The following is a 9,910-nucleotide window of genomic DNA, read 5'->3' on the forward strand; positions in this document are numbered from 1 at the left end:
TCTTCATTTTGTAATGCCTTTTATGATGCCAGTTGAGGACAGGAAAAGGAAACAAAAGCTGCGACTAAAGTAATGCCTGAATGAAAACTTTGGAGAATAGTAGGCAGTGTCTTCACACACACTAGAGTACATGAATACTAATAGCTCTGCCTGTTGAGAGAGAGCATGGTCACTTTGGAACACAGACAAGAGTACACTTGGCAGACATCCTAAGTGGGATGTGCTTTTTTTTTGTACTGCTTCCCATACAGATGAGAAGCTATTTTTCAGCATCTCTTGTATAGTATTCTAATCTCAAGTAGGTTTCAGAATTCAAAAGTTGTGGTAGTCATTACAGCACAATAGACAAAGTGCTATGGTCTTGTTAAATTACCGGTGTAGTGATGCAAAGACCTACACTAATAATCCAGAGACCCGAGTTCAAATACCACCATGGGTATTGGGAAATTTAAATTTGATTACTAATCTGAAATTTGGGGAGTGAAAAATACAACAGAGCCAAGTAATAACAACACACAAAAAGCTACTAAATATTTGTCATTAAGAACTTTTCTAGTTCATTAATGTACATGACCTATATATGTCTCAGGGCCCATCTCTCTGTTTGACTTTTAAATAGCCTCTGAAACAGCATAGAAATCTAGATAAAGAATAAAACCCTGTCGGCCATCTGGCACCAAGTTCAGACAAAATTGCTGCCAGCCCTGATGACCATGCAATATCCTCATAATCATCTATAGACCAAGGTCTGAAATGAGAGACCATTTGTAAGCACAGAATGAAACTATGTGCATCACAGTCCCTGAGAATGTCCTGTCCCTTTGACATGCCACACTTATCAGAGATTGTTGTGCACTGATGTCCGGAGAGGGAGGGGGACAACATCATTGAAACTGATTCAATTCTCTTGAGGTCACACGGCATCAGATCAAACAAGGGCAAGGAAACTTCCTCCTGTTTATCACGATCACCTCCTGTGAGCTAATGAATCAGGCACCCCTGTAGTTTGAACGGCACAAACTGTACTTTATATGGTGAGACTTCAATATATTGCCAAAACTGGTCCTGCCCAGCAGGATATTGCTGTCAGTTTTGGTAAGTGAACCACAGCATGGTCATAACTTATTAGACCTCGACCTCATCAATCTACCTGTGGCAAGTGTACCCGTCCAGGTTTACATTGGTCGAAACGGCCTCAGCTGCTGCTTGTGGAGATGATGTTTTGTCTTCACTCAAAGGACACTCATCACCATGTGACACTACACCTGCACTAAGTAGGATAGATTCAGAATAGCTCGGCAGGGCACGGGTATCCTTGAAGAGTTGTGGGCCATTTGCAGCAGCAGTAGAAATGCACGGCACTACATCTTATTCCTCACTCTACTGCTACTGCCAAGTCTGGTTCAAAAAGGCATGCAAATTGGCATGCACAGAACATACGTTAAGTGATGAGGTGGCAGCCTAATGAATCTGTAACATTGGATTATTTTAGTGCTAAACAGTAAAATTAGTATTAAGTATGGACTCCTAAGTGATTTCACAACCCCCCAACTGGACTGAAGCACTGCAGTGGTAGCACATCTAGATATGAATGTGGTGGACAAGTATACACCTCCCATCCCCGTTGGTGGTGGGACCAAGCGCATGAGTGTTAATGAGAAAAATGATGCTTTCACAGCTATGTTCAACCAGACCACCCAATAGTTGATCCGTCACAACTTCCTTCAGAGAGCACTACTGTCACAGAAGCCTTTATTTAACCATCTAATTTAATATCAATAAAAAAGCTAAGATACTTCAAAGACCATACAAAATCCCAGCTTTCATTCCAAAAGCCATTCTTCAGAATCAAATGCGCTTTTAGCCAAGAAAACAAGCTGCTGGAGGAACTCAGTGTGGCAGGCAGCATCTGTGGAGTCTCTAGCCAAGCAGTGCCAGTATAGTTAGAAGACAGACATCTGCCGAACAGTGGGGGAAATTGCACAGCTATGTCCTATTACAACCAGGTGTGACAAATCCAGTCCAGCTAGCTACCACCCAAAGACTCTTCTCTAAGTTCAAGTTCAAATTTAGTGTCAACTGACTGCACAACCAAAGAAAACAACGTAGCTCCAGACCATGGTGCACCCACAAAACAACCGTCACACACAGCAAGTAAAGCAAAAATATTACCATAAATAAGCTATTAAAATATAATTCAAAGTGCATGTTGTGCACAGCACAAGTAAACAGTAGATAGCTCACTGGCCTAGTGAAGAGACCTTTGTGGTGGCAGGGTATTCATTAGTCTCACAGACTTGAGGGAAGAAGCTGTTACCCAGTGTGGCAGTACCACCCTGATGTTGCTGTACCACCCTTCTGATGGTAGTGAGTCAGAGATTGTGGGATGGGTGTTAGGGATCCCCAACAATGCTTCATCGCTTTGTATGCGACACTAATGGTTTTGTCACAAATAAGGGGGAGAGAGACCCCAGTGATCCTCTCGGCAGTATTTACTGTCCTCTGTAGGGTCTTGTGGTCCAATGCCTTACAGCTCCCGTACCACACAATGATGCAGCCAGATAGGACACTCTCGATAATGTTAGAATGGGGGCAGGGAGCCTCGCACTCCTCAGCAAGCGAAGAGGCTGCTGTGTCTTCCTGTCTGACGAGGAGGTGCGGTGGGTCCGGGTTAGATCATCCATTACGTGCGCACCAAGGAACTTGGTGCTTTTCACTCTCTCCACAGCAAAGCCATGCAACGGAGAGAGATCAACCTGCGCCTTTCCGAAGCCCACAATCATCTTTTTTGCCGACACTGAGACTCAGATTGTTCTTCTCACACCATTTGACATGCCCCCCCACCCCCGTTCATTGTTGTTGATGAGGCCAATCACTGTTGTATCACCAGCAAACTTGATGGCACGGTTTGGGCTGGATCTGGCAGCGCAGTCGTGAGTCAGCAACGTGAACTGCAACGTGCTGAGCACCAGAGTGACGGAACTTGAGATGTTGTTGAGTCATCAGTAAAGTGAAAGGAAATGTTATCAACAGAGATACCAAGTGGGATTTCTTACCAATACCTGTTTGCTGATGTCAGTTTAGGTTTTACCAAGAGAACCCTTCTCTGGTCCAAACATGCATCAAGGAGCCGGATTGCAGAGGTGAAGTGAGAATGGCTGCCCCTGACATCAATATGAATGGATATGAAATCAGGCAGCCTTGTTAACAATGAGCTTGAGAGTGACACAAATCCAATGACTGAGATCATAGCTGACAGAAAAAAATCAATGTCATGGTTTCTGGAGGCTGTACCCCCAAAATCCCCAGGACATCACTGTGGGAGTTCTGCAGGGCGATGTAGTAGATTCAGCCTGCTTCATCAGTCATCCTCCTTACTTCATGAGATCATTGCTGAGGATGATTTCACAACATTCAATTGCATTTGCAGCTCTTCAGCAGGTAAAGCACACAGAGTCTGCATTTAATAGGCCCAAGCCATTGTTCTTGTGTTGACTCACAAGTCACTGTATAACATTTGTTCTACATAAGTTCCTGGAAAGGGCCACTTCCCCTAAATAGAGAGTGTTCACCACCTACTCTTGACATTTATTTGCATGTTACTAGTTCACACACCTTCAGTCTTCTGTAGGGTCACCATTAACCAGAATCTGAATTGAACCATCTATAGAATGCCACAGCTACTAGATTGAATCAGAGGCCAAAGATACTGTGCCAAATGATTCACTTCCTAACGCCCACATATATAATGCATGTCATAGAGTGAATCTCCAGCAATCCTCAAGTGGCTCAACGCCATCCAGCACAAAGAGTATCCCACCCACTGACCCAACCATCAATTCCCCACGCAGCACTAACATGATAAAAGAGAAAAACGTGGGAATAACCCCAAGTAAACACAAAGTACACTGCAGATGCTGTGGTCAAATCATCACATACAACATGCTGGAGGGACTCAGCAGGTCGGGCAGCATCTGTGGAAACGAGCAGTCAACGTTTCGGGCCGAGACCTGTCAGTTTCTTCCCAAGCTGCATACGACCAGATGGGTGACAGTCCAGAGAGGCAGTGGGAGCAGGCAGAGAGAGCAGAGCACCCCTGCGGCCATTCCCATTAACAATAAGTATACCGTACTGGATATTGTTGATGGGGATGACCTACCAGGAATGAGTTGTAGTGGTCCTGCCTCTGGCACAGAGGTTGAACCCTCAACTAGGAAGGGGAGGAGGGAAGAGAAGAGAGCGATAGTTTTAGGGGATTCTATAGCCAGGAGGGCAGATAGGAGATTTTGTGGGGCAGATCGGGAGTCTCGGATGGTATGTTGCCTCCCTGGTGCCAGGGTCCGGGACATCTCAGATCGGGTGCACGCTATTCTTGAGAACGAGGGCATGAACCCAGATGTAGTGGTCCATGTAGGGACCAACGATGTAGGTAAGGTGAGTGAGGGGGTCCTGCTTAGAGAGTTCAGGGAGTTAGGAGTGAAGCTGAAAGGCAGGACCTCCAGGGTGACAATCTCGGGATTGCTACCTGTGCCACGTGCGAGTGAGGCGAAGAATAGAATGATTATGCACATTAATACGAGGCTGAGAGCATGGTGCAGGAAGGAAGGGTTCAGGTTTTTGGATAATTGGTCTTTGTTCCAGGGACGTTGGGATCTGTTTCGAAGGGACGGTCTACATCTGAACTGGAGGGGTACTAACATTCTTGCAGGAGTGTTTGCCAGTGCTGCTCGGGGGGGGTTTAAACTAGATGTGCAGGGGGCAGGGATCCAGAATACGAGAGAAGATGATATGATGAAGGATAAGGGACAGGTGGGGAATACACGTTTCCCAAATATTAATTGTGAAGGAGAAAGGTGAGACAGAACATGTGTTGGAAAAGTTACATGTACAGAGGGTTGGTCAGAAGGAGCATGGGGTTAAATGTGTAGAAGGTTTGGGTGATCTTGAGAAGGTCATCAAAATTCAAGGTGCAATTAGCCCAATGGAAGTTCAAGGAGCTGGATTAGGTACAATAGGCAGTGTTTTAAGCAAAGAGAGGAGGAATGGGCTAAGAATTCTATACTTGAATGCGCGTAGTGTCAGAAATAAGACAGATGAGCTTGAAGCTCAGATGAAAATGGGGAACGACAATATTGTTGGGATAATGGAGACATGGCTGCAAGGGGATCAGGCCTGGGAATACGTGCTATCGTAGAGACTGAAATATGGGAAGAGGGGGTGGGGTGGCCCTGTTGGTGAGGAATGAGATTCAGTCCTTAGCAAGGGGTGACTTAGGAACAGGGGAAGTAGAGTCTGTGTGGATTGAGCTGAGGAACAGTAAGGGTAAAAAGACCCTAATGGGTGTTGTGTACAGGCCCCCAAACAGTAGCGTGGATATTGGGTACAAGTTGATTAGGGAGTTAACATTGGCATGTGCTAAAGGTAATGCAGTCGTTATGGGAGATTTCAACATGCAGGTGAACTGGGAGAATCAGGTAGGTGCTGGATCCCAGGATAGGGAGTTTGTGGAGTGTCTAAGGGATGTATTTTTGGAACAGCTTGTGCTTGAGCCAACCAGGAACGAGGCTATTTTGGACTTGGTGATGTGTAATGAACAGGAATTGATAAGTGATCTTGAAGGAAAGGAGCCATTAGGAAGTAGTGATCATAACATGATAAGTTTTTATCTACAATTTGAGAGGGATAAGGGCAGATCAGAGGTGTCAGTGTTGCAATTAAATACAGGAGACTACGGAGCCATGAGGGAAGAGCTGGCCAAAGTTAAATGGGCGGATACCCTGGAGGGAAAGACAGTGGATCAGCAGTGGCAGATATTCTTGGGGATAATACAAAAGATGCAAAAGCAGTTCATTCCAATGAGAAGGAAGGATTCAAAGAGGGGGAAGGGGCCACAGTGGTTGACAAAGGAAGTCAGAGATTGTATAGCATTAAAGAAAAAGAAGTATGACAGGGCTAAGATGAGTGGGAATACAGATGATTGGGAAAGTTTTAAGGAACAGCAGACCTTAACTAAAAAAGCAATACGGAGAGAAAAAATCAGGTATGAGCTCAGTCTAGCCAGGAATATAAAACGGGATAGCAAAAGCTTTTTTAGCTATGTGAAGAGAAAGAAGATAGTTAAGAACAATGTTGGCCCCTTGAAGAATGAATTGGAAGAAATTGTTATGGGAAACAGGGAAATGGCAACAGAATTTAATGCTTACTTTAGATCTGTCTTCACCAGGGAGGACACAAGCAATCTCCCAGATGTATGGATGGGCGAGGGTCATAAGATATCAGAGGAATTGCAACAGATTGACATTAGGAAAGAAACTGTGATGAGTAGACTGATAGGACTGAAGGCTAATAAATCCCCAGGTCCAGATGGTCTGCATCTGAGGGTTCTAAAAGAATTGGTAATCATTTTCCAATGTTCCTTAGATTCAGGATCAGTTCCTGAAGATTGGAGAGTGGCTAATGTTATCCCACTTTTCAAGAAGGGAGGGAAGGAGAAAACGGAGAACTATCCTAACGTCAGTTGTGGGGAAGATGCTTGAGTCCATTATTAAGGACGAAATAGTGGCATATCTTGATGGCAGTAATAGGATTAGGCCGAGCCAGCATGGATTTACCAAGGGCAAATCATGCTTGACTAATCTGTTGGAGTTTTTTGAGGGTGTAACAAGGACGTTAGACGAGGGTAAGCCAGTGGATGTAGTGTACCTAGATTTTCAGAAGGAATTCGATAAGGTGCCACATAGGAGATTGGTGAGTAAAATCAGAGCTCGTGGCATTGGGGGCAGGGTTTCAACATGGATAGAAAACTGGTTGGCAGATAGAAAGCAAAGGGTAGCAGTGAATGGGTGTTTCTCGGACTGGCTGGAGGTGACTAGTGGGGTACCACAGGGCTCTGTATTGGGACCACAGCTCTTTACGATTTATGTCAACGATTTAGATGAAGGCATTGAAAACTATATCAGCAAGTTTGCTGACGATACTAAACTGGGTGGCAGTGTGACATGCGAAGAGGACGTTAGGAGAATACAGGGAGACTTGGATAGGCTGGGTGAGTGGGCAGATACTTGGCAGATGTCATTCAATGTGAATAAATGTGAAGTTATCCACTTTGGAAGCAGGAACAAGAGGGCAGAGTATTGTCTGAACGGTGTAGAGTTAGGTAAGGGAGAAATGCAAAGAGACCTAGGAGTCCTAGTTCATCAGTCAATGAAGGTGAATGAGCAAGTGCAACAGGCAGTGAAGAGGGCAAATGGAATGTTGGCCTTTATTACAAGGGGAATTGAGTACAAGAGCAAGGATGTCCTTTTGCATTTGTACAGGGCCCTGGTGAGACCACACCTGGAATATTGTGTACAGTTTTGGTCTAAGGACCAGGTTTAAGGAAGGACATTCTGGCAATTGAGGAAGTGTAGCGTAGATTCACTAGGTTGATTCCTGGGATGGCAGGGCTGTCTTACGCAGAGAGATTGGAGAGATTGGGCTTATACACGCTGGAATTGAGGAGATTGAGAGGGGATCTGATTGAAACGTTTAAGATAATTAAAGGATTTGATAGGATTGAGGCAGGAAATATGTTCCAGATGTTGGGAGAGTCCAGTACCAGAGGGCATGGATTGAGAATAAGAGGTCAGTTATTTAAAACAGAGTTGAGGAAAAACTTCTTCTCCCAGAGAGTTGAGGAGGTGTGGAATGCACTGCCTCGGAAGACGGTGGAGGCCAATTCTCTGGATGCTTTCAAGAAGGAGCTAGATAGATATCTGATGGATAGGGGAATCAAGGGATATGGGGACAAGGTAGGGACTGGGTATTGATAGTGAATGAACAGCCATGATCTCAGAATGGTGGTGCAGACTCGAGGGGCCGAATGGTCTACTTCTGCACCTATTGTCTATTGTCTATTGACCTTGGTTTGGAAAGATACCACTATCTTTCATCATTGCTGGGTTTAAGCCCTCAAACTGTCTATCCAGCAGCACCTTGGGAGTAACTCCACTAGGAGTACAGCAATGCTTCAAAACAGCTGCTCACCACCATTTTCTTAGCAGGAATTAAGGATGCACAATAAAGTCTGGATCCTGAAAAATAAGTTTTAAAAGATTATCAAAGATCCTATTCAAGAGGATCTATGATGGATCTAAAATGGGACTAGAACCATAGAACCATTGAACCATAGAACACTACAGTACAGGCCCTTCAGCCCTCCATTTTGTGCTAACCCATATAATCCCTAAAAAAAAGTACTAAACCCACACTACCCCATAACTCTCCATTTTTCTTTCATCCATGTGCCTGTCGAAAAGGCTCTTAAATACCCCTAATGTTTTAGCCTCCACCACCATCCCTGGCAAGTCACTCCAGGCACTCACAACCCTCTGTCTAAAAAACTTACCCCTGATGTCTCCCCTAAACTTCCCTCCCTTAATTTTGTACACCGCTATATTGCTATATTTCCTTATGATGTAAAAGGAGGTCATTTGGAACCATTGAACCTATGCTGTCTCTCAGCGCAATTCTATTCCTCTGCTAATTTTGAGCACTACCTATCTTCGCCCTATTCCAATCGGTTCTCTCCAGATACTCTCAGCTGCATACTGCGGGCAATTCACACTAATCAGAGCAGGGTCGAGAAATAGGAATCTGTGGCATTATTTCCAGAAACTAAGATAGCTGATGTCTACAATATTGTGTTCAGGGTATTGAAAAAAGAATTAGGGAATATGATGAAAGATCCACGACCTAAAGACACTCAGTCGTTGGTCTAAAGAAGAAAGAGATTGCTGTATTTCCATATTTCTTTACAACATAGATGGAGACCATTTGGCCCATTGAGTCTATGTCATTTCCCCCACAAGTTTCTACTGTGACCTATTATCTTCTCCATTTCTATCAAATTCTCCCACATTCTGCAACTAGTGGCCAAATATCCATGGAAATATCCAATGGCAATCATATAAAAGTGATAATTATCACAACTTAAGCACACAGCATTCACCAGCAGAAAAGCACTGAAACTCCACTTAAGAGAAAATATACCATAACCCAAAATAAAATAAATACTGCACAGCTAATAGGAAATCCAGCAAAGCCTTTGAATCGAGAGAACCCTGAACAAATGCAGATAGAGGACTTTGCACAGCATAGATTAAACAAAGAAACTAGCACAATCTAGTAAACTGAACACAGACCACAATAATTGCAACTTACCAGGAGCACTTGATGGAATATGATACAAAATAGGGAGTGATTCAAAGGTGTAAACTTTCACTGAAAGGATATACAGTACATGCTTAATAAAACAAATTCAATTGCCCATGCACTCCCAGGAGAAAACATTAAGATGCCATGCAAACCTGACGAGCTCCCCTGTACCTCGGTTAAAGGGAATATCTGTTCAAATGTTTATCTTGGAATGGGAATAATTTCAGGGTTGTGAGCTTTTGTATAAAGTCTCTCCTCATTCTTTCCTGTTTGTGTTTATATTAAATCACGAAGCAAGGAGACTGTGCCCTGAGGCACAAAAAATTGCAAACTGGATATTTTTAACTGAAGTTCTCAAGAAATCTTGATCCAAATGTTTCTTGGCGAACCATCAGGATGTTCCTCAGGATTCAGCTGCAACATGAACAATAGAGAAATTAATCTCTGGCTGTGAAAGCTGACTCCAATCAACAAGGGAGTAAAAATGTTCTCTTTCCGTGTACATCCCCGGCCCATTAACCAAATATAATGGAAAAGAAAATCTTTCCGCTTTCATCACTGTTTCTGCTCATAAATACATCTAACCAAATTTACCCATTTTTCAGATGCTATATTGCCCTTAACATGTATGGTGATTTTCCAATTTTACATGCCCAATTTTCCAAAGCACTCAAAAATAGGTTCTACTCCCAGCTGGAAGAGTGAAGTCAGAAAA

The 9,910-nt window shown here is 43.8% G+C and overlaps 1 protein-coding gene across 1 annotated transcript in view; it reads right to left on the reverse strand.

The window, feature by feature from the left end:
- The window catches only part of LOC132398160 (protein sprouty homolog 2-like), a 109,758-nt gene extending 100,361 nt beyond the window's left edge, over positions 1-9,397 (reverse strand). Inside the window, exon 1 of the mRNA XM_059977216.1 lies at positions 9,202-9,397. The gene's annotated coding sequence lies outside the window, so the exon portion shown is untranslated. The remainder of the gene's footprint in view (positions 1-9,201) is intronic.
- Positions 9,398-9,910: the final 513 nt, after the last annotated feature.

The sequence above is a fragment of the Hypanus sabinus genome, chromosome 8 (genome assembly GCF_030144855.1).
Source record: "Hypanus sabinus isolate sHypSab1 chromosome 8, sHypSab1.hap1, whole genome shotgun sequence".
Lineage (NCBI taxonomy): Eukaryota > Metazoa > Chordata > Chondrichthyes > Myliobatiformes > Dasyatidae > Hypanus > Hypanus sabinus.